This window comes from Pinus tabuliformis, chromosome 5_2 (genome assembly GCF_031772625.1).
Source record: "Pinus tabuliformis cultivar Carrire ecotype Pingquan chromosome 5_2, CPIR1, whole genome shotgun sequence".
Lineage (NCBI taxonomy): Eukaryota > Viridiplantae > Streptophyta > Pinopsida > Pinales > Pinaceae > Pinus > Pinus tabuliformis.
The window spans coordinates 275,670,795-275,696,974 of NC_142306.1; the positions used below are offsets into that span (position 1 = coordinate 275,670,795).

General features: G+C 36.9%; 1 pseudogene; it reads right to left on the reverse strand.

Annotated features, from left to right (window-relative positions):
* Positions 1 to 24,242, reverse strand: part of LOC149158583 (coatomer subunit alpha-1-like) — a 48,554-nt pseudogene extending 24,312 nt beyond the window's left edge.
* Between the last annotated feature and the right edge of the window lie 1,938 nt (positions 24,243 to 26,180).

Genomic DNA, 26,180 nt, shown 5'->3' on the forward strand with positions numbered 1-26,180 from the left:
ATACATATCGCATAATTGAAGAAAATCGAGTGTTTCCACCTATACTTATTGACAAGGTCTATGACTTCAAAAGTTTCCTTAGCGGATACACGGAGGGAAAAAATGCACTAGTTGGACATCTTAATGTCCAATACTTCCAATTTCTTGTACTCAATGATGTTTCAATACTAAGGTACAAAGAATCAATTAGAGATACTAAGTGGTCAGAACAAGTTGAGATATGGAGATGATGAAGGTCGACCTATAATTCCCATAGGGAAGACATCTTTCTGAGCTTCCAAACAGAATGATGTCTATTTAAAAGAACTAAATGAAGGGATAAAATCATACATAAAAATGTGGAAAGACACTATCGGGAATGAGGATTCACCAACTATTATAAAGGAATGGAAAAATAAAGTAGTGTATTGGGAAAGATTTCTTGATACATTAGAAGGAACCTATGATGATCATAGAATAATAGATGGAAGTGATTCATTTTTTGAGGAATCTGGCCCAAGAGAAGGCAAAGCATTGATGTTGATTGTAATGCATTCCATGTAATCTCAAGTATTATGGATGGAGATTTTGATAATGCAATAGATGAACCAATATATGTTGGATCCAAATGAAACAAGCCAAAGCCAAAATTCAATATGATGATTGATGTTGAGAAAGGAAGGATGTTACTAGTTAGATCAGGAAATGAGGATGCAGGAGAGATGATTAGGATGGCAAAATCCATCTCAGATATATTTAAGTATAATGAAATTGAGAATCTTCATGTAAAGATTGACTAGTGGAAGCCTACGTCAGGGAAATACAATGGAAATTTTTTAGAGCAATATTGGATACCAAAACCTGATGACACAGAGCTTGGTTCTATTCTAATTAATACCATAGTGTGGGCATGGATACCAAAGAAAGAACATTGCAAGAACACATATCTTAAGATTAGGTTTATATGATTCATGAATGTAATTTTTTTTTGAAGGATCTATTAATATACATTGAGACACACTTTTCAATATTTGTTGTATATAAAATATTATCTTCATATTAATTTTGGAGTTTTATATTATTCATTATTTCAATGTAATCATGTGTTGATACAAATTACATGACATTGCCATAAAATATTTAAGTTTCCATAAAATATTTAAGTTTTCAAAGCTTTATTTGACCAACATGACTTCTCACCATGTCAAATATGCATAATCAAATTCAATAATACACTTAAAAACATCTTCTAAACTTGGTCTATTAAAACAATAGTGGGGTACCTAATTAGTATTCTATTTAATATAAATCATTTAAACACTTAATGAATAGATGCTAGACACTTGTAATAATGTTTGAAGTGAGTTTTCCTTAATATTCCTTATTATAATTGATATAAATCCAATTTGCTATTTTGTTGCACTCTAATTTATAAGAAAAATATTTTGATCATTGAACAACACAACTAGACTTGTAAAATATTCCCTCTTATAGATTTTGAAGCGGTGCCAACATTGTACCATTATAATAATTTTGTACTCAAGTTAGGAAAAGTAGCTAGTGTCAATTTAAAATGGTCAATAATAGTAAGAAAAACAATATTAATATATTGTTAAAAAACTTTATAGGTAAGAATTCTTTTACAAAATCTACTATTCATGAGTCAAATTTAATACATAAATATAAATATTAATGATAATAGAAATAATTTAAGGAATCTAAGTTTTAGATGAATGTTAATATGTTCTTTTCAATACAATATCCTTAAACACTACATGAACAAAAACTAAACATTTGTAATAAATAGTTTAGTCAATTTTCTCTCTTTCCTCTTGTATTTGAAAATAATCAAATTGTACTACTTTGTTACTATTCTAATTCATGATTGATTTTAATCATTAAAATGATTAGTAATTGAGTTGAGAGGCTCATCCTACAACCCAATATGACGAGATGTGTAAGTTTGTTTGTCCGTTTGTGCCCCTTTAAAATAAAAATTATGTTCTAAATAGAAAAATAAAAAAAATGAATATGTTGTAAAGTAATTAGAAGAAAAAAAAATGTGTGAATTAGATGTTTAAATATTATACTTTTCAAAAATATTTCAGCTAGAGATTCAAATAAACTATTTGAAGATCTATATTAACTAATTTATGTCAATATCAACTTCATATATATCTATACATATAAAAAAGAAGTTTTTATGGTTAAAATTTTTATTGGTCTTATGTATACTCTATTTAGCATTCAAAAATATAGTTTCAACAATGAAAAATAACACATTGTATTTTACACTCTAAAAATGTTTGCACGTGAAGAAATTTGATCCCTACATTCACACTTAAGATGGATCTATGTTGGTATATATTGGACACATTACTATGATCATTTGTCATTAAATAATTTTATACTTAATATGTATCTTGCATATTAATCTATTATTCATTAAGTAAGCCTCAATCAACTTAGTTTTTAACACAAAAGTACAAATAATAAATAAAAATAAATTATGCTACTACTCACATTCAACATTTAATTTGATCCAAAAAAAGCATTTTCTCCTCAACTCTAAAATGGTGCAAATTTCCTACAATAGTATGAAATGATAATGGTGATAATGATGATTATCATCCACTAAGACCAAATATGGTATATAAGAAGGCAAAAAGATATTACTCAAAATTATTTCGAATTTTATTGTTATGCTCAAAAAGCATTAAAAGAAGTGTTTCAAGCTCATCATAATTTTGTTTAGTTAAAAGATCAAGAAGGTTGGTAGCGTCACAAATATTTTGAAATTTAAATCCAATATGAGTATCAACTCGATGATCTATGAGATTTTTTAAATCTTCAACGATATTACTAGTGTTGCAAAGGTGATAGACTTTTAAATTGTGCCAACATTGTCTTAGTAATAATTGTAACTTAACACATACATGATATTTACTATATCAGATTATAATTAAATGGGTTAATAATAGTAAAATACACATCATTCTTTTCATAAAATAACCTTAACAAACTTATATTTTAATACAAACCATAAAAATATTAAAATAGATAATGTAAGGAATCCAAGATTAAGACGTGAAAGATTTGTTTTTGCAAGTTTATATGAATTTGTTTAATAAAGTTTATCATGATAATTTTTTCACAAAAAATGATGAATATCTACCTTAAAATTAGTGAACTAAGTGAATTTCTAATTCCCCATTTTGAAAAAACTTAATCTAGTTAAAGTTATATATTCTAGATCCACTGAATACTTCCAAATTTAATGAAATATGTGTTCATTCCTTAAGCTATCTATTTTTTAGATAATTCTATTTAATAACCTATGACCAAATACCTTTGCCCTGGAAAATTTTCAATAATTTCTTCACAATTAAAGCCTTACTAAAACATTATGGGTCCTTTATACCCCACCCTCAATCATTCTCATGTCTCGCAAACACCTCTAAATAGACCAAAAGTATATTATTTGTGGATTTAGGCCTAGCCCAAGGGAACGTAGCTATAATAGCATAAATTATTTCGGTCTAAAGATACTGAGGTTTGAGCCCTCTAATTGCAATGAAATCACCTCCTCCCCATTTGTCATGAAATGCTTTGAAGATGTCAATTGTTTAGGGTTTTGTCAAAGAGTGCAGGAAATAGGTTACCATGAGCATATCATAGGTATATTTCCCCTAACCTTGAAGAAAGACAAGATCACTATTGTAGGTACTGATTTCATGTTTTCAGTGGATAACATCTCTCAAGCTATAGTAATACCAAACCATGGCGAAAACTGGTTCAAAGGCATGAACCTAGACCTAGAAGAGTACAAACCCTACTTGAAATCATAATACAAAAGAGCTCACTCACATGTTTTCCCATTCAGATAATTCTTGGAGAGATATGCACCATTGATGAAGGATGTCATGAAGTTCTTCACCTGTGAGGGAAGATTTTCTAGGCTATATCAATATCACATAAGACTACTCATGCAATTTACAGCTCCCAAGCGTCTAAATTTGTCCAGCTACTTGTACATGAGCGTAACCAAAATGTCTGAAAGGGTGAAATTGGAAGGAAAAGTGCATTATCCGAGCCTCTTTCACCATAGCCTGATAAAGGTTATAGTACTCCATCAATTGAAAGAGAAGAACATGACATGGGACACCTTCATTGAGGAAGCCTTTAAAACACATATAACCACTTCACCAAGGAAGCACCAAACCATGTCAATACAACCCATGGAGGTGGGGTCATCAAGCAAACATGATGAGCCTAAATTTTTCCAAAACCCACCTGAGCCTATCTATCTAACCTAATATCCTTTACATTCCAGTCATCTCTTAGCTATGATTTCATAGAGAGATCCCTCTCTAGTTTGGTAGGGCTAGCTACCAAACTAAAATCTTGGTCTATGGTTACCTCCGTTGATCTCCTATTCCACTTGGGACATTGTAGAGGATAAAAGAGGACATAACAACTAGGGAGTGTCAAGGTGTTCTAGTGAATGTAAGGTTCCCAAGTCATGGATAAATGTAATGCTAGTTGTGAGGTCATGAGTGTCAAGGTGTGTTAGGGAATGTTAGGGCATGCTAACATGTCCCAGATAGTACGAAGAGATGTCAAACAAGCTAATATGTGCTAAGTTCTAAGGCATGCCAAGATGTAAAAGGGTGTGACAATGCATGCCAGGGAGTGTCAAGGCAGTAGAAGGGAGGAACAAGTTAAACTACAAGAAAATTAGCACATAATAGAGTTAATAAGTCATCAATTTACCTTTTCCATGTGGGGCATGCTAGGCACACTAACAGTAGGTACCAATAGGTGCCAAGTTCCAAGTGTCAATGCATTCTAAGTGCCAAATCTTTCTCCGTTTCTTCTCATCTAGTTTTCAATAATTGATCTCAAATAACTTTAATATTAAACCATGATAAAGCATACAAAGTCATCTCAATGCATGCCAAGCATGATTATAATTCTTGCCAACTGCTAATGTATTTTAGGGAGTGTGATGCATGCTATGAAGTGGCAGAGCATATCGAAGAGTGCTAAGGCATGCTAGAGAGTGCCAATGCATGATGAGGAGTGTTAGGGAGTACTAGGAAAACACAAGTCAGCACTAGGTAAAAATTCATCGAAGTAAATGAATATGAGGGTGTGTCGGGGAGTGTCAATGAGTGCTAGCTATCATGCCAATGAGCGAGTGACAAGGTATGCTAAGCATGGATAAGGCATGCTAGGGAATATCAGGGAATGTCAAGAAGTGCTAGAGTGTGCTAGGTAGTTCCAGGGTGTGCTAACATGTTCCAAATAGTTCTGAGGCATTCCAGGTGCTAAGACATCCTAGGATGTGTAGTGTGCCAAGGTATACCAATATGTGCCAAGGAGTTTCAAGGAAACAAAAGGAATAACCAAGCTAAAATTCAAGGAAATGGACACATAAGAGGGTTAATAAGTTGGGACTTTATCTTTTTCCAAAGGGCCATGCTAGGCACACTAATAATATGTTCCAATACATGCCAAGTGCCAATGTGTGCCAAGTGCTAATTTTTTCAATGCAATATTATGCCAAGGTGTTCCAGGGAATGCTAGGGACTACAGGGTATGCCAACACATGATAAGGGAGTGCTATGCTATGATAGGGCATGCCAACATGTGCTTGAGCATCCTACTGATGGCAAGATGTTCAAGGTACAGAGATGTTCCAAGACATGCGAGGTGCCATGGAATGTTAGTGTACTACTCCAAAGCATGTTAACGTGTGCGATGAGTTTTGAGGAGTTCTAGGTCTCTCTCATTGATAGAATTGACAGAGCTTGATTATGTATTAAATAATATAGTTCCTACAAACACTAGTGGAACTTTATTTAAAGGAAATTTGCTTGATAATAAACATAATAGAGATGAATCATGTGCTAAATCATAGGAAAACTATATTCTTATGACTTTGGGGAAATGATACACACTAATTACTTCTTAACAAATTGATTGGCTATTATAACCACTATGACCTTGGTACATAATGAAAAAGACTCCACAAAAATGGTCTTAAATCATTATATTTTGACAAAAAACAGAATAACAGGTACATAGCATAATAAAAAATTTATTGCAATGATCAATGATGATGTACATTTTTTTACCGTCACCAAAAGTAACCAAAAAGACAATTGGTGAGGGTCAATAAAAGATCGTCACTAGAAGTGTCACAAAAGAGAGAATTAATGATGGGCCTTTAACGACCCTCATCAATAGTGTCACCAAAGAGGTAATTAGTGATGGGCCTTTAATGACCCTCACGAAAAGTGTCATTGAAAATCTCTTTGGTGAAAAACCTTAAAGGACCATCACTATATACACTTACAACAACGATTTTTAAAGACTGTCACCATATGCAACATTGGTGACGGATCTTACAGGTCCGTCACGGGCATGAAGCATCATCAAAAAATCACTGGAATGATCAATGATGATGAAAATTTATTGACCATCACCAAAGTAACCAAGAAGGTCATTAGTGATGGTCAATAAAAGATCGTCACTAGAAGCGTCACCAAAGAGAGAATTAGTGATGGGCCTTTAACGACCCTCGCCAAAAATGTCACCAAGGAGAGAATTAGTGATGCACCTTCAACGACCCTCACCAAAAGTGTCATTGAAAATGTATTTGGTGACAAACCTTAAATGACCATCACTATATACACTTACAACAAAGTTTTTTTAAATAACATCACCATATGTGACATTGGTGGCGGACCTTAAAGGTCCACCACAAGCATGACACTCACCAATGAAATTTTTTCTTGTAGTGTAATAGGAATTGTTTCTTCAATATTGGAAGGTTTCGTTTGGATTCTATTGTGTCTGAAAAAACTGTATTCGGAAGGAAATAAACAACTGAAGGGTGGTTTAGCTCATTTGAAAAATCTTCGATGTCATCTGGAAGATGGGAACGATGATGATAATCTTCCCAAGGTTCTTCTCCTATCATCATTGATTGAATGATTCCTTCATCTGTAGAATGTATATGTGAGAAGGATTAGAAGAAGTACCATATTCTAATGAACAATCTACCCATACAATTGGTGAAAGTGGATTTGGGTTTGTTGCACAAGCCAAAAAAATTGATTGCTATGCAAGCTCAATGGGGCTTAGCAGCATAACCTCAATGTTACTATCAACTTCAAGATTGTTTGTAATCCTCCTTAAATCAGATGAGGTGGAGGAAATCATGTTGCAAGTCTCTACTCTTTCCACTTCCACCAAATCATATGGTGATGGTAGCGTAAAAGTACCCATTAGAAAAGGATCTTTAAAGAGACCTACTCCAACACTTTGAAGTGATAGCGGGGGTCTGTGTGCCAATGGAATGCTTCCCGTAGCCTGTGAACTAGATGCAAAGAAGGAAAGCTGATCGATAACTATGATTCCACCCTTATGAGCGAATGAAATAGTACGAAAGTAAGTGGAAACCATAGCAACCATAGCATATACCAATGACCTTCCCAGTAAAATGTTGTAATCGAGGGGTCTGTCAACTACCTCAGCTTCAATAATAATTGTTTTGCCCCCTAGTTTGATTTTAAAGTTACTCAAAATCCCATAAGGAGTATATATTCATCCGTCAAAACCTTTTAACATGGTTGATGATCGTGACAACGGTGGTGAACGAAGTGTTTTCCAGCAACTCATTGACATAATGCAAGTAGATTCCCCCTCATCAATAACAGTTTGATGAACATTCTTATTGAGAGCTTTTACTTGAATTAGGAAAGCTAACTGTGCTAGTAATTGTGGTGTATATCCTGCATGGTTAAAAACCACAAGATTGGAATCCATAGGGTCTATTCCACCAATTGCTGACAGTAAATCCTGCTTCTGGGAGGGACAGTTTTGTAACACCTCAAGTGTCGACATAGCAGAAGGTGATTGAGCAAGATCTTCCACTATGTTATAGTTCTGAGCTGCTCGAGCTCAAGGGTTAAATGTCAATTTATGCACAACTCCCTTTGATGGTTTTATTGTCAATTCTAGTGTAATAGGTGGTGGAATATTTTCAAATGAAGTCAAAGTCGAAGGATTAGGTTGATTAGTGGCCTGGTTATTCAACGAGGATGGTGGATTTCCATAATCTTTATTTCTTATTGACACCAAAACTTCATTTTCTGGCTTTGTGATGGATAACATGAGTACTTGGGATGTGGAAGCATGGTCTGTCGCAACCAAATGTGTATCCGGGTTTGGAAATGGATCAGTCAACACTACAGATGTGTTAGAAGTCTTTACAAGCTTAGAGACTTTTTGAGCAGTGTGGAAAATCTCTTGTAAAATTCTCATCATTACAAATTAAAATTGTTAATGAGGTTTCCTTGTCGAAGTAGAGGAATCATATGATTTCTCTTGAGGGGAATTATCTTGTTTCTCCTTGTTTTTCCCCTTCTTTTTTCCTCCTGGTCACTTTTGATTTTTCCCCTATCAGATGACACGACATTAAATTTTGAAGAAAGAGTGTTTTCTAATGCATTGGTAGTTTGATTGGTAATGGAAAGAGTTTTACCAGATGATCTGTTAGGGCTCTGGACACCACATATCTCCACAATGGTATGATATTGTCCACTTTGGGCCTAAGCCCTCATGGATTTGTTCTTGGGCTTTACCCCAAAAGGCCTCATACCAATGGAGATATTTGTCCATCCTTATATATCCATGATTCTCCCCACCTCTAGTCAATGTGGGACTTTGGTCATATACCCAACAATCCTCCCCTCGAACAAAGGACCATCGAGCCTCCCCTCAAACGATTATCCATCCGTCCACTCTCTACCAACCAGGATTCTCCGCTCCAATGCGTTGGAAGCACACGCCTTACATGGAGCACCACCTACCTCGAGAGCTTGCTCTATCCCAGGTCAACTCCTCTTCACCGTGTTGGGGCCAGGACACGTCCATGAAGAATCTGGAGCACACCGCCTATCTAACCGAGCTCATCCACGGATCCCATCGTCATATTACCAGGGCCCACCACCTTCGTTCGACATTCCGAGAATTCATCCACTTGGCTAACTTCGGGGCATGGCTCCGATACCACTTGTTAGGGCTCTGGACACCACATATCTCCACAATGGTATGATATTGTCCACTTTGGGCCTAAGCCCTCATGGATTTGTTCTTGGGCTTTACCCCAAAAGGCCTCATTCCAATGGAGATATTTGTCCATCCTTATATACCCATGATCTTCCCCACTTCTAGTCAATGTGGGACTATTGGTCGTATACCCAACAATCCTCCCCTCGAACAAAGGACCATCGAGCCTCCCCTCAAACGATTATCCATCCGTCCACTCTCTACCAACCAGGATTCTCCGCTCCAATGCGTTGGAAGCACACGCCTTACATGGGAGCACCACCTGCCTCGAGAGCTTGCTCTTCCCAGGTCAACTCCTCTTCACCGTGTTGGGACCAGGACATGTCCATGAAGAATCCGAAGCATGCCGCCTGTCTAACCGAGCTCATCCACGAATCCCATCGTCATATTACCAGGGCCCACCACCTTCGTTCGACATTCCGAGAATTCATCCACTTGGATAACTTCAGGGCATGGCTCTGATACCACTTGTTAGGGCTCTGGACACCACATATCTCCACAATGGTATGATATTGTCCACTTTGGGCCTAAGCCCTCATGGATTTGTTCTTGGGCTTTAACCCAAAAGGCCTCATACCAATGTGATCTTCCTTCCATTTGCGTGCTCAAAGAACCGATCACACCGTCAATGGCATGAGAGTCCTTACTTGATTGTGGAGGAGGGGGAACAATGAAAGATGGTCGGGGTGCATTGGGAATTTTTTCATAGAGCACGCCAGATTGTGTGTAAATCAAATCCAAGTATTGGGCATGAGTTGAGAATAATTAATATTATTTTGATATTAATGGAGAAAATAGTTACATTGTTGTAACTTTCTCCCTAGTTTAGGATTAGTTCCTATAGTTATGGGGTATGGGTGCAACTTCCTATTTCCTAGTATTGTATTTAATGATGTAATCTTTGATTGATTGAGATATAGAGTGGACGAGAGTGATATCTCAAGTTTTGTGAGTGTAGACCTCAGGTGCAGGCCACACCTGAGAGCTACATCTCTTTCTTTTCAACTCTGTTCACATTTTATCTTGGTATCAGAGCTCAGCTTGAGTGAGCCTGATCTTTTGTCACCTGTGTGGTCGAATTGCTTGTGTGGCTAGAATAGCCTGTGTGGCTTGAAGTGCCTTTGTGGCTGTGTGTACACGAGAGCTGTGTGCTCAATTGAGCAGGTGGACTGTAGAACACCTGGCTCGGACTCGGAAAAAAAAAATTCTAAGTGGAAAGGCAGATTAGCATGGATTTTGCACTGACAGTCGCGCCAGAAGCCCGATTAGCGCGAATTTACCGGGATAAATCGCGCCAAAGCGCTAGAAAACCCGATTAGCGCGGGATTTTACTGGGAAATTCGCGCCAATTAAGGGATACTTACACCGATTTTTAATTAGCGCGGATTTTTCGCTCGGGGATGCGCCAAGGGGATCTGTGATAGTGTGAACTTCGTTTGGCGGTTTGCAAATGGTGCAGATCGGCGGAGTTACAGATCCGTTCGGGAGAGACAGATCGGGAGAGCGCCAGAGGAGATCTGCGAGAAACCTTGACTTCGTTTGGCGATCTGCAGGGAGAGCAGGATCGGCGAAGTGGTAGATCGATCCGGGAGAGGTGGATCAGATCAATTGTGATCAGATCATTGTTTCGGCTGTGTTGAAAACACCGAATTTGCTCATTGGAGAGGGAGTGCCAGACACTGTAGATCGGTGGCAGAGGTGACATATCCATCTGTCAGGTATTGTATTTTGTTATTGTTAAGTAGATTCACAATGAGTAATACGATGGAATCTTACCTTAACGAATCTGGTAAACTCAACAGGTCTAACTTCACGAATTGGAAGTTTAAGATCCAGACCTTGCTCGAAGGTGCGAATGCCTGGACTATAGTGACAGGCGATGAGCAGAAGCCAACTTCAACCACACAGAAGGAAGACTGGGAAAAACGAGAAAACAAGGCCAAAGTCCTGTTGAAAATGTCTATGAAAGACAATGTCATTGCACACATCAGATACTGTAAAACGTCTGCAGAGATTTGGACGAAAATCAAGAATCTGTATGAAACCCAGAATGCAAACAAATATTTGGCTCTAAAAATCAAGGTATTTTCAATGAGGATGGACGAAAGGGATTCTGCTACTGCATTTGTTTCGCGAATTAAGGATGTTAAAGATGGATTGGGGGCCATTGGAGTGGCGGTGGCTAATGAAGATCTTGTTGCAATAACAATGAATGGGATGCGTGATGATTTCCAAACCTTCATCACTGGAGTCTCAGCAAGGGAGAAAACACCCATGTTTGATGAACTCACTGCGATCTTGCAGCAAGAGGAAGAGCAATGACAAAACCTGGATCTGAACCCCCAAAGTGACGATCTTGCACTGATGGCAAAACGACGACTATCCAAAGGGAAGCAGTCACAGCAGCAATCAGTCCAGAAAGGAGGAACAACACATAAAAATCACTGTCATAAAGGTATGCTTGCAAATCATTCTAAAAAGAAATGCTTTTATTGTTGAAAGAAGGGTCATATACAGAGAGATTGTTATTATAAGAAGCAGGTTGATGAGGCAAGGAGGAGACAGGTAAATCCAAAACACAGAGGATATTTTGTTGTAGAAGAAGACTTCAGTCATGAATTTTGACTGTTCATAGTCGACTGTGCCCTTTCAGCATCGAATGAAGATGACATCTGGTATGTTGATTCCAGAGCATCCTCTCACATGATAGGTAATAAGGAATTTTTTGATAGTCTTGAAGAAATTATAAATGGATCAGAAGTATATCTAGGGGATGATAATGGATATCAGATTAAAGGTCATGGGGTGATTTCAGTTAAGTTACCAAATGGAAATATTAGTCACCTTTCAAATGTTTTATATGTACCTGGAATAAAGAAAAACCTGATATCTGTATCCATGATGGCTGATCAAGATATACATGTCGAATTCTTCAAGACTCACTGTGTGATAAAGGATTGCAGGAATGAAATTGTTGCAACAGGCATGCGAGTTGGAAGCCTATACAGATTGGATGCAAAAAGTATATCAAAGAAAGCCATGGTTGCAGGAGAGTCGACAACTGAACAACTCTGGCATCAGAGGTTTGGTCATTTGAATATGCAGGATCTCATGTTGTTACAAAAGAAAGGTATGGTTGAAGGTCTCCCCATCTTTCGTAATATTCAGTTAAACTGTGATGGTTGTGCCTTAGGAAAGATGCACATAGAGCAGTTCCCTGTGCATGATAGAAGGAGGCAAACAAAAATCTTAGAGCTAGTGCACACCGATGTATGTGGTCCCATGCAGACAAGGTCGCTAGGGGGAGCATACTATTTTTTTTTGTTTACTGATGACTGCACTATGTATTCATGGGTTTATTTTTTAAACAAGAAAAGTCAGACTTTCCAATGTTTTATAGATTTCAAAACCTTGGTGGAAAAACAGTTTGGAAAAAGTATTAAAATTCTCCGATTTGATCAAGGAGGAGAATACAAATCAAAGGAATTCATGAAATACTGCAAATCTCACGCGATTGTTCAGCAGTATACAGTACCGCACACACCACAGCAAAACGGAGTTGCAGTGCGTAAAAACAGAACCTTGGTGGAATGCACAAGGAGCATGCTGCAAGGTAAAGGTCTATCTAATATTTTTAGGGTAGAAGCGATAAATACTGTTGTATATTTGAAAAATAGAAGTCCTACTAGGTTTCTTGGCTTCGAAACCCCTTTTGAAGCCTTATATGGATTTAAACCAGCAGTAAACCATTTAAGAGTCTTTGGGTCAAAGGAATTTGCACATGTACCCAAAGCTGATAGAAAGAAACTAGACCCTAAGGCAGTGAAATGCATCCTTGTTGGTTATGGTACAGAGTTTAAAGCATACAAACTATTCAATCCTGAGTCTCGTAAGACATTTGCAAGCAGAGATGTAGTCTTTCATGAACAGGTACAAGAAAGGAAAGTTGATGTTGGATATGATTGGCACATTCCATTGCTGTTGGAGGAACGCAGCGAGGATGAAAAGGAGCAAGGAATAGGAGCAGAAAGAAGAGAATGAAGAAGAACAACAAGAAGGTGAAAAAGCAGGCCCAGTTATGGCAGAGGAAAACAAATTTGAGGTAAGTCCCGTACCAAGAAGGTCAGGTAGGAAGACTCAATTACCATTGAAGTTGAGAAACTATGTGTTGATGTCAAAGTTTTTGAACATTATAGAGCCCTCTAATTATAAAGAAGCTAGTCAATTTGAGGAATGGAGATCTGCAATGAATGAGGAGATGGAATCAATTCTTAGAAATAATACTTGGAAATTAGTAGAGCTGCCTAAAAACAAAACACCTATAGGAAGTAAATGGTTGTTTAAACCCAAAATTAATGCAGATGGAAATATAGATAAGTTAAAAGCTAGGTTGGTTGCAAAAGGATACTCACAGCAGGAAGGTATTGATTTTGATGATACTTTTGCACCTGTAGCAAAGCTAAATACAATCAGATTACTCATTGCTTTAGCTACTAAATGTAATTGGGAATTACACCAACTAGATGTTAAATCTGCATTTTTAAATGGTGATTTAAAAGAAGAAATTTACTTAGTACAGCCAGAAGGATTTGTAAAACAGGGGCAGGAACAACTTGTTTGTAGGTTGAAAAAGGCTTTATATGGTTTAAAGCAAGCTCCCAGGTCTTGGTATGAAAAGGTTGATTCTTTCTTTATAGAGCATGGTTTCCATAGAATCTTAAATGACCCAAATTTGTATACCAAGTACAATAATCAGGGGCAGATTATTTTGATTTCTCTATATGTGGACTTAATTAAAGGAATCAAAAGGCTCATGGCACAAGTCTTTGAGTTGAAAAATCTCGGAAGCCTTAACTATTGTTTGGGATTAGAAGTATTCAGAGATGCTGGGCAAACTTTTCTTACCCAAGGGAAGTATGCTAGAAATCTGTTGGAAAAGTTTGGGACGAATCGGTGTAGATCAGCAGTGACACCTTTGCAGCAAAATCTGAAATTGAGTAGTGACGATGGCACTAAGTAGGTAGATGCCACAATGTATAGACAACTTGTTGGCAGCCTGATATATCTTACAACAAACAGACCTGACTTGGCATACTCAGTTAGTGTGTTAAGCCAATTCATGTCGAAATCGCGTGAATGTCACTGGACAGCAACAAAAAGCGTGTTGAGGTATCTTTGTGGTACTGTTCATTTTGGTATTTTATACACTAATGTATCTGATGTTACTCTAGCAGGTTTTTCAGACTCAGACTGGGCAGGTAACCTAGATGATCGGAGGTCCATCACAGGTTATGCATTCAACATAGGTTCCGGGGTCATAGCATGGAGCAGCAAGAAACAGAGTACTGTAGCTTTTTCATCATGTGAATCTAAGTATCAAGCATTGTGTGCAGCAACATGTGAAGCAATCTGGTTGAGGAGACTTCTCAAAGATGCAGGGAAAGAACAGAAGCAACCAACTTCTATCAAAAGCGACAACCAGAGCACCATCAAATTAGCATACAATCGAGTGTTTCACAAAATCACGAAACATATAGACACTCAGTTCCATTTTGTTAGAGAGAAAATACAGTCAAAAGAAATTGTTGTTGAATATTGTAAAACTTGTGACAATGTGGCAGATATTTTTACAAAGCCTCTTGCACGAGTGAAATTTGAATTGTTTAGAAAGATGCTAGGAGTCCATGAGAACCCTTTCTCCATTAAGAGGGGGAGTTGAGAATAATTAATATTATTTTGATATTAATGGAGAAAATAGTTACATTGTTGTAACTTTCTCCCTAGTTTAGGATTAGTTCCTATAGTTATGGGGTTTGGGTGCAACTTCCTATTTCCTAGTATTGTATTTAATGATGTAATCTTTGATTGATTGAGATATAGAGTGGACGAGAGTGATATCTCAAGTTTTGTGAGTGTAGACCTCAGGTGCAGGCCACACCTGAGAGCTACATCTCTTTCTTTTCAACTCTGTTCACATTTTATCTGCAATTACTTGCTCTTCTCTAACAACTCCACCTTTTGTCACATCCTTGGTGATTGATGGAAACAAGGGTTTTATGAACCACTCAGCCAAGAGCTGATCAGGAACATATGTCTTAACCATTCGATGATGACGCTGCCACTCATGAATATGATCTGGTATATGGGTAGAAGTAGTCTGTTTAAATCTGGTTAGGAGTTTCGTTCCAGTCTCATATCGGATAGGTAATTGGAAGTGGGTCAGAAATGTGGTGGCTAAAGTCGTAAAGTTGTCGGAATAATCTCATGGTAACTCAATGTACCACAGTTTAGTAGCTGGACCATTAAGCGTTCTTGGGAAAAGACAGAGTCTAATCGAATCAGCATTTAAGGAGTTTGATTAACACCACAAATAAAAGGTGATGACATTATTTGATGGGTCTTCTCTGGGATTTCCATTGAATTTCAGAATGTCAGAACGTAACTTATGTGGAATCACCAACCACCAAGGTGGATATAATATTGGATCATTAGTGAGCCGATTTAAATCTAGTAATTCTAAAGTTGCTACAAATGGCAACTGTCGATTCAGGTCAGGTTGGGCATACCTAGGATATGATGGAATTGTCTGAGCAATATGTATTTTCATACGAACATAGGGAATCTACATTTGGTAACCTTGATAAGGTCATTTTTGAACAAATCTGACATAAGGTTGTTATTGATAACCAAGTTGAATTTGTGGTTGTCCATAACCTGCAAAACCTTGTTGACCAAGACCTTGGTAAGCTTGATATTGGATTTAAGACTTCTGTGGTTAATATATTCTAACTTAGAAACCGGAGAACCCACAGTAAAAACCATTTTCTGTCAACGTTTCAAATCCCAACAGGGATCCATCATCAGGACTATTATTGAATGATGATAGTAGAAGAGCTCAAAAGTGAGATATAAATAGTAATGAGGTAAGTAGTTTGAAGGAAAAGAAGGTCGATTGATTTGATTAAAGGGAAAAATGAAGGTCGGTTGCTTAATAATTAATATTATCCAAATATTCAATAGTTTTTAACTAATAAATTAAGTTTATTTTTCTTAATCATATAATACTTATTTTTGACGATGGATTCATATATATATATATATATATATATATATCTTTTAAATAATTAATAATTTTCTCATAATAATTTTTTAATTTTTTATAATATAATTTATAATAATAATAACACTTTCTTTTAAAAAAATTTCTAAATTTATCAATAATCTAAAATAATTGATAATAATAATTTATGAATTAGCTTGATATTGTCCAATCCCAGGTTGAGCCTGTTCGACCAGTCCAACTTGGGATTGGAATTGCTGGAATTGAGGCTGTTGAAATTGGGGCTGCCATGGTTATTGAATAAACTATTGTTATTGTTGGTTCAATTGTTGTTGATTTAACGGTTTTTGTTGCCAAGCAATGAAAGGTTGGCCACATTGTGAATAAAATATACCAGTGTAAGCCTGCGTCAATCTAGATAAGGTTATACTAACCTGAGGTTGTTGAACCCTGGACACAAGTGGTTTTTATACAACAGCCTAAGAAACTTGAAATTATTGACCTGAAACTTGTGGTTGTGAGATAGATGGACCAATTTGTACTGGTTGAGATACAACAGTTTGAACTTGTGACTATGGTACAGTAGTAAAAACAGGTGTAGTAAGAATAGCTGACATAGTTTGCATTGGTTGTGTTGGATACACAAGCCTTGGTTTAACTGGCATTGTTGGTTGCCATTGACAAACTTGAATTATAGGCTGACCTGAATACTATAGGATACTACCATATGATGGTCCTCCATAGGGAGGATAAGGTGAATAAGTGTATTGCTCTCCATATGGCGACAATCCAATATGTAATGGATGCATAGGTCTTTGCCAACTAGATTGCCCAAATTGATATTGATATGTAGGACCAAACTATTGAGTTCCCATTAAAGAAGAACTAGGTAGAATTCCAGTTGAGGACATGGGTGATAACCATGCTGTAGATGCAACCCACGAGTGGGTTACAGATAAAGATTGGTAACCAAACGAGATGGATGATTCACCATATAGATGTGACTTAGGTGTGGTAGAAAACATCAAATAGGTCACAATAAAATATTTTGCTGTAGCTGCATTAGACGATATAGTCTGGGATGTTGACGATTGTTTAGTCATAGTTAACTGACCCAAAGTTGTCCTAAAGAATCGATGGGTACTTGAAGTGAAGAAGGATCAAACAGAGCAGTAAAATGAGGAGTATGAGGGTAAAGGTAAAGCCCAGTTCCAAAGTGGAATGGGGTTCCTGGTGTAGAATCTTCTTCCAATTCTTCCTTGACAACAATTAAAATAGGCGGAAGAACTTCACCGTCTGGTCTGTTTTCTGTTGTCGATAAAGTGGAAGTTTCAGTAGTTATGAATATCTGAGGGGTAATTGGTTGATTGTCTTCTGGTAAAGTAACAACTTCTGAATGTTAAAATTCGATGTCTAGATGTTTGGGTAAAGGAACAACAGTTTCAGAAAGAGGTTCTTGAACAACTTCAGGTTCCGATGTAACTTCTGTCTAAACTGTGATAGGTTCTGGATTAACTTCTAGTTGAACTGATTCAAGTTAAGAAATAATTTCTTGTTGAGCAACTTCAATTTGAGGATCAACTTGTTTTTGAACAACTTCACTTACTCTTTCACTAGGATCAATGTCAATTTCCTCAGGTAATTGTGAAACTTCTTCCTCAGAAACGGATGTACCAGAAATGGTTGGAGCAACTGGATTCTAAGTACTTACCGAAATAGATGATTCAGGTAATTCAAATGAAGAACTAGGAGTTCTTGATGTACTTGACTTAGTTGAATGAGACCTCTTTGACCGAATAAGTGTAGCTTTGGGCACCAGAGGCGGTTTACTCTCTGTTCTCCGTGAACGACGGGGTAAGGGTTGATGTTCCTCCATGATTTGTTATTAAATTTATTGTCAAAAAAGAAATAAACAAAAAGGGGTAAGCTAGGAAAAAGGTTTACCAAGCAACTATGAATTGCAGAATACCTCTTGGCAAACCATGAAGTACGGGCAAGTAATCTCCCTGAATGATGTGTTCAATGTATCACAATGTACAAGGTAGCCGACTTGGTTACCTAAGGATGGATAGGAACCAAGTGTTTTCCTCCCATATATACCAGAAGGTATGTGGAGGCCCAATCCATATACGCGTTGTCTAATGAGAAACTGCACAATGAGAGCATTCCCATATACTTTACGTACTATATCACCACCCTATATACCCGAAGGTATGTAGACGAGCTACGATATACTCACATACGTGGAATGAGGTATCACACTCGAGATGTATTGCAAACAAGTAAGCGACAAATGCTTTGTTATACGATGCCGAAACATGTCTCCAGCCTAGAACCACTAAATGTTTTTCATTAATGACAATGCTCCATTAGGTAAATTGATGTTAATTTTAAGTTTATCTTGCTTAGGAATTTTCCTTTCAACTTCACCATGTCATGTATTCTGAAATTCCTAGGAATGCAACTATCATGATAAGCATTCTTTCCATTCAATTTAACAATGAAAATCGTAGCTACTAAGGGATATAAAAAACAAATTTTGTTCGATCAAAGAGCATAGAGGACAATCTAATGCAATTTCCCTACACTATTCCTATGAGCACACACAAACTTTTTTAATGCAAGACACACGTATTTCTTTTAAATTTCCTTAATGTGAATATGAACAAAAGGAAATATGGACACACAATAAATCAATCTTTCATAGGAACGAAGACTTTGACGACATTTCTATTTCGAAGGAAAAGAAGACTTTACAACACTTTATTTTGAATAAAGATTAATCAACTATATTCTAACTTTGACTATAGAACAATAATGATAAAGAAAGCATTTAAGAAACATTAATCAAACAAGTCAAAGTAGGGCTAGAGAAGGAGATAGAAACTTGTTCTCTTAAACATAACATTCACTGATCAATCAAAAAACAAGCAAACAAAGAAAAGTTGGAAAAAACAAATTCGAAAGGTGGGAAACTGACCCTAGGAGGATCAGCGCAACCATGAATGGGAGATAGTGCACTTTAGAGCACTGTCCCTGAGCCAGGGGTGCATTGCAGTGCACTGTGTCCCTCACAAGCCCGTGCTGGTGACACTGAGCCATTTCAAAAGGCAAATTGACATAGTTTTGACCAAATTTTCAATGCAAAAGAGCTGAATTACAATATATTCCCTAGCAGAGTAGCCAATTTGTTTTGGAGAATTTGGTATCTATGGATAAATACTAATTCCCTAGATAAGTAGCTATATCTAGAACAAAAATTTAAAGTATTTTAGTGTTTCCCTACAAGAAATAGATAAGATGAGAAGACCTACTTGTAGTTCCGCTTTCCTCTCGTCTTCTTTGTATCGATTTCATTGCTCCTTCCCATAATTAATACACTTGAGAAGTACCTATAAACACAATAGAAAGCAAATAATCCATCAAAGAAAAAGATCTATTGAATATAAGTGAATGGAATCAGATACATTTCACACATATAAACATTACAAAACATTAAAAACATACGAGAGAAAGGTTCGAACAATTTATTGAATAGAAGAAGGAATTACAACCATTTGTGTCTGAGTCAAAGTCATTCCTCCATCTTGGATCGCATCGACATCACATCAAAAGCATGACAAACTTGTACCATTACAATACTTGCTTCAAAGCCAAGTCTCACAACAACATTATCTCTTTACAATTCAACATAATCCAACCCTTGATCACTTAGATGACTGGTCAATTTATAGGGAGATGAAGGAGGTTTTGTTATAAATGGTGGCATTGAATGTCCTTCCATACTTAGAATTAGTTGCATGGAGGAAGCGATGAGAGGATAGGATGGAAGTTAACTCATTCCTCATCCATTTTAGAGCTCATAGGAGTTGATAAGTGAGGTAACCTTCTATATGACTCCAACAGATAAGAATATTCCCCAAACCCTATGTTAATTTCTCTCAAAATTTCCTAGCACAGGTGGAAGGAAGCTTAAGCGCTCTAGAGAGCACCCTGTCATGGACTTAACTGCTCTGTGGTGCACCCTTACATGGGCCTACCTGCGTTGGTCCCTCTAGAGGTCATTTCAGGATGTCTTCATGTCATGAAACTATTTGGGAAGGAGGCATTCAAAGGGGTGACTTGTTTAGGGCATGTAGCAACTGAAATTAGGGTTTGATGAGCCCTAAAACACTGATCTGGATGATGGGATTGATGTGCCCAATGGATCTGTAACAACTATGATTTCCCTATGAGCTGATTTTCATTCCTATCTCTAAAAATTGATTTCTCAAAGGCAATAAATGAATGAATGGTTCCATTTCATACAGTGGATAATTGGTATGTCTCCAATTTCGAATTCTCCTGGTGAGAAAATCTTCTCCAAATTCAATTTTTGAGGGACAGAGAAGAGTGTATTTAAAAAAATCAAAATTGATTTTTGAGAGACACAGAACAATATTCATTTCCAAAATCGATTTTTTCGGGACATAGAAGAGTGTTTTATTCCAAAAATCAATTTTGATTTTTGAAGAGACAAAGAAAAATATTCATTTTCGGAAATCAAAATCAATTTTTAAAGGATGGAGAGGAGTTTTTAGTTAAGAATAAAATTTTATTTTTAAGAAGGCAAAGAGGATTCTTCATTTCCAGAATTTTACGATTTTTTGAAGCCATAGTAAGATTTGATTTCTAAAATAAGTATGGTGTTGATTAAAAGAAGATAAGGTTAAAATCAAACCTGAAGGTGTCTAGAACTCATCCATAAATAAGAGTAGGGATAAGAAATGTTTTCTCCGAGGTGTTTTGATAAGGTATCTTCCAAAAAGGGTGTTTTCAAAGCCAATCTCAGAATATTTTTCTTTTCTCTCATCACAAAAAGTGGGAAATGTCCAGATTAAGTATTGGTAAGTCACACTCTTGTGAATTTTGAAACAGAACCTTGTTTCAATACATACCAAGAAAAATATTTCTCCTCTCGCTATAAGTATGATTTCTCTGTTGTATTAAGCTTGAAACATAATTTAGAAAAAAAAAAAAAAAAAACAACAACAACACAAAGTTATTGTCATGTCATGAGATTATTTATAGTAGAGGGTTATTTAAATTGCTATAGAAACCAAAAGGAACAAAGGCACCCAGATTTCGGTATGGGAAGTAGGATCGAACCAAATGGGTTTCAATTGGAAAAATGGAGTAGAGAACTAATAGAAAGACTCTACCGAGTAGGGCTATTAGAATTTCTATAAAAATTTAATGGGCACAAGGGAAAAGTAATATAGGAATTTATAGCTAACTTTATCATGAGAAAACTAGAGTAGGAGATATGTTTGTTCCCATTACTCCATAATACATTTCCCAAGCCACAAATTTTCGACTCACAAGAGAAGAATACCACAAGGGGCAACATTTTAGAGAGAAAGGGTGGAATTTTTTCTTAGAAAAACAAACAAAAGTAACAATTGATATGTCTAAGGGAATTCCTAGGGATTGGATTAGAGAACTATTGGGCCTAGATTTTGGCCATTTTTGACAGTATTCATAAGGCTTTTCTTCCACTTCAAAACCTTTTTTCACCTCTCTAATTACTATCTTTTTGTCATCCAGTGCCTCATTTTGACCAAAAGGGGTGACTTAGACTCTCTAGTATGCAAATTGCTAAAAATGTATCATTTCTTTCTATTTTTCGTTAATTTGACATTAAATTATACCTAACTAACTGATCGATAAATTTCAAAGATACTGATTGAGTCTCATGCAGATCAATAGACTCTGGGAGGTTCTGCGATTTCCTGCAGAAGATTATGGATTTATTGTAGTAGCGCCATTTCCTACAGCAACGCCGATTTCCTATAACTGGTGGTCTTTCCTATAGAAGCCGTGAATGTAAGACATCTTCCACTCATCCACAAAAGAGACAGGGACATGGCTTTTGTTTGAAAACCCACCCACATGCATGTTATCCTACTAGATGCTCCAAATTAGTCTTTGTAACTACCGAGACGTCCTTTTGCTTATTTCCAGCAAATTTGGAGAAAACAGACCAAACAATCAAGTGTATTCCATTCGATCCATGCTTCTAATCATGGATCGAACCTAGGATGTAAATGAACTTTATTTTCAGCTAATTTTAGTAAATTGTTGTAATATTGTACTTTCATGTGTTTGGGGAAAGGTTGTTCTGTGCCCTGGTATAAAAATAGTAGATTCAATTTGAATAAGGGGACCTACATCTCAAATTTATATAATCCTTTTGCAAATTAATACAAGGTTCATGTTCTTCTAATTTCGTATTGTAATTTTATTTAGTAGTTGAGGGGTTGTGAGTGATGGAGGGTCCCCTTTACTCACAACTCCTGTAGTTTTAAGTGTGTGTTTAATCTAGTTTATTTTCATGTGCTAATGATAGTTTTTTTTTTTGTAAGCTAAGGTAAAAATTCTATTAATAAAAACTATGTACATTTACATATGACCACCCGCCCAACAGGGAAACCAGGTGATTTTCTAATAATATATAACCGTCATGAAAAGGTAATAGAAAATCTGTGTCTCAAAACCATAGAAAATACGACGCTAATCTATCCAAAAACAGACTAAGCACTAGCCATATTGTTCAAGACTACAACCATTATACGGCTATAAACTACTATTATCTGGAAAAAGCACAAAAAACTCCATGTAAAAACCTGTGAATGTGTTCAAACTACTGTGGCTACAGATGCATGGCATCATTCCTCACTGCATTTTCATCATCTTCTGTCTTCACAGCTATTCCATTATCTTTCAACAGCTTTATGAGCTGATCCATTTTCCTGTCCTGCATTAGAAGGGTCATTTGTATATTTTTCAATTCTCTTTTGAACAGTGGCGTACCTTGTGCGAGCTCCACCATTTCTGCTACTACCTGTTCGAGGGCCTTGGCAAACAGATGCTTCATTCCCCAATATACGTGCAGTGACTGCTTATAGAGGGACATCCATCCCCTTGTATGTCTAGGATCAGGTAATAAGCTCTCCCAATCAGCCATCTCTGGATCAGATTGATCTTGCAGAGCCTCTTCCTCTAACTTATATATTATCTTACAGATTTTAAAATTTGTTTCCTTGTTATAAGCCGCCTCTGCATCCTGTAATTTCTGGCGCATATCCTTCTTAGCCCGACCACGGACAGCACGGCCAGAGCCCTCTTCGGAACCGCGATGCTCCTCTCGCCCTACATGCCTCCCTCTGCCCCTAACACCTCCTCGACCCCTTCTCCCATGCCCGCGCCTGCTCCTTGCTTCAACTGACTCATCATCATCCTCAGAATCAATGTCAGTATCATCTTTGCCCACCTCTGCAACTGAACGCCTCATCCACCTACCCACTTTCCCACCAGAGGAGGGGCGTGGAATATCCTCCTCAAGAAACTCGCGAATGTCATCTTCCAGCTCGTCCGAGTCTTCAGGGATATCTAAATAAATGGGAGGGAGGGACTCATCCACCACTTGCTTCCCTTTCTCTGCCATCGTCGCTCCCTGACTGCGAGTTCGCCTTCCTTCGGAGCGAGTTTGATTAATATCCATAGTATCCGCTCGCTGATTCCACTGCAAACAACCTCCTTTACAGTCTGGGCTCGTAAACAAAACAATGTAACACAAACCGGCAGTCTCCCACCACCTCCTCAATAACTGCAACTCTCTTACCCACTCTGAGCCTGTACAGAGGACAAATGAGACCCTTTCTTTCGCTCTCCCAACAGCAGGTAAGAAATTTGCGTCGCTGCAACTACTATCATTCCATCTTCGGAAAAGAGCATGCAGTATAAGGACCTCGCTCGACCACCTTCCCACGTTGTGAACAATTATTCTCCAGACCCTCCCATTAATACACGTTACGTAGCCCAAATCCTGATGTGATGCTAGCGCTTCCCTCCTGACGCCACCACTCTCCCACCTCAGTACCTTCCCTGCCGTCAGCCTTAGGATGAGCAGGCCTTCGCATGCATGGATATAAGGATGCCGCCCATTTAAATTTTCGAGACATGTAATCCATATGCTGCTGCTGTCATCATAAATGCTGTTATCATATTCAGTCGGAAGCATGTTGTATGCATAGTTACATTCCTCTTTGTTGATTCATAGCAATGCATGTTTTTCAATGATTAATGAATGAGTTATTGCTAATTTGATTAAAGGTTAAATTAAGTTATGCAATTTCTGCTCTGATTTACATTGTTAGGTTTGAATGATTGGAATTGGGTTTGATTTAATTGATGATGGTTTATTGTATATTTGTTCTTCATCTGTGTCAGCAATTTTAGGTTCTATAGAGAGATGAGTTATCTACTCCATAGCCCTTACTGCTATGTGCTGAGAGAGAAGAGACATTTGGAATTTCATGTGGTTTTTTATGCACTAAAGTATCATTTTGCATATATTTTGCATTTCACCTCACAAGGTTACAATTATGTCTGGTTGATAACTAATGTGTGTAAAATTATAAGTTTATAATTTTCCCCAATATTTTGGCGTCGTTGTCGGGGAGGTGCTAAGGGATAATACTGAAAGTGCTTTAGTATCATTTCTTTTTGTTTATTTTTTTTTAGGACAAGGGGATTCAAAGTGTTAAGAAATGGGGTAAGGCCTACGCACCTGTGAATATTAGAATTTGCCAAAGCCACTTCTTGATTGTTTAGTAAGTAGAAGTTTTGATCTTGTTCTGTATAACGCATGAATAGGAATAGAGGTCAATATACTAGGACTAGATTTCCAAGTGCTTCTAGTGGTGATGTGAGCACCACCTCGTCGACTAATAAGATGTTGGAAATAATACTGAGAGGGGGATGAATCAGTATTATTAGATCAATAATTTTATTTCCAAAATTGATTTATATACGCTAGTTCTGTGAAGTGCACTAGCATCTACATGCAAATGTGATTCGAGAAACCAACATATATCGAGAGAACTTGTGATTTAGAAAAAAAATTATGTGTTGGTCTTTAACCAATGCATCAATAAATTATTAAACAATGCAGTAAACTAGAATAAAGCATCATACATAAGAAACACACATTAACACCAAGATTTAGGTTGGAAACCCAATGTGGGTGAAAACCACCTGTTTTTGTCATCTCTGTCTTATTTTAATAATAAGAAAATCTATTTACAATCTTGTATTGGTGCAGACTCATTCCAGTACACACGCACCGACCTACAGAAGGCTACAACCTTCTATCATTTTCCAGCTTCTACTTAAAGGGAGCTAAAACCACCTAGCTCTTGTACTAGCCAATGTGGTTACTAGTACGTAGGTACCAAACTATAGAATTCTATGACCTTCCCTCTTCCTCCAGGGACCATGTTTCATAAATTTTCAGACTAGATGATCCTAGTACACAATAATACACATGAAGGCCTCGTTTCATCAAAGTTTCATATTGGACCCATCAAAAACTCTGAAACTCAAACTGCATAAACCAACAATCAATGAATCTGAACAATTAGATCACTGTCACCAGAACACTGTGTTGAACCCAGGAATCAGCTGCAATATAAAAAATCATGCATCAGAATGTACACGCTACTTTACTAAATCCAACCTACATGTATAGGCTACTTCTTGTAATCAAACCTGCGTATACCTTAAAAACTACTGAAACATTAAACTTATGAATCAAGTATGTATCAACCAACAATATACTGACCATCTACTGTCTATTTAAAGAACTTTACATAGGAAGTAGTAGAGATCACCCTTCTCACTTATACAATCAGTCTATCACATATCAAAATCCTTATTCATTTAGTTTTACATTCAGATCTAAAAAGACTTCATTGACAGACATCAATAAAACAACATCACTAATCTGATAGATCAGTCATGCTTGAACATCTAGATTTTCTTTTGAACACGCTACTCGGAAGAGATTAACTAGCGTGTATATGCACCTTCACCAAAGCAAACTAACATACAAATCTTCAAATAATTACTGCATAACTACGTTGCACTTCTGGACTTCAGACAAACCCAGATCATGATA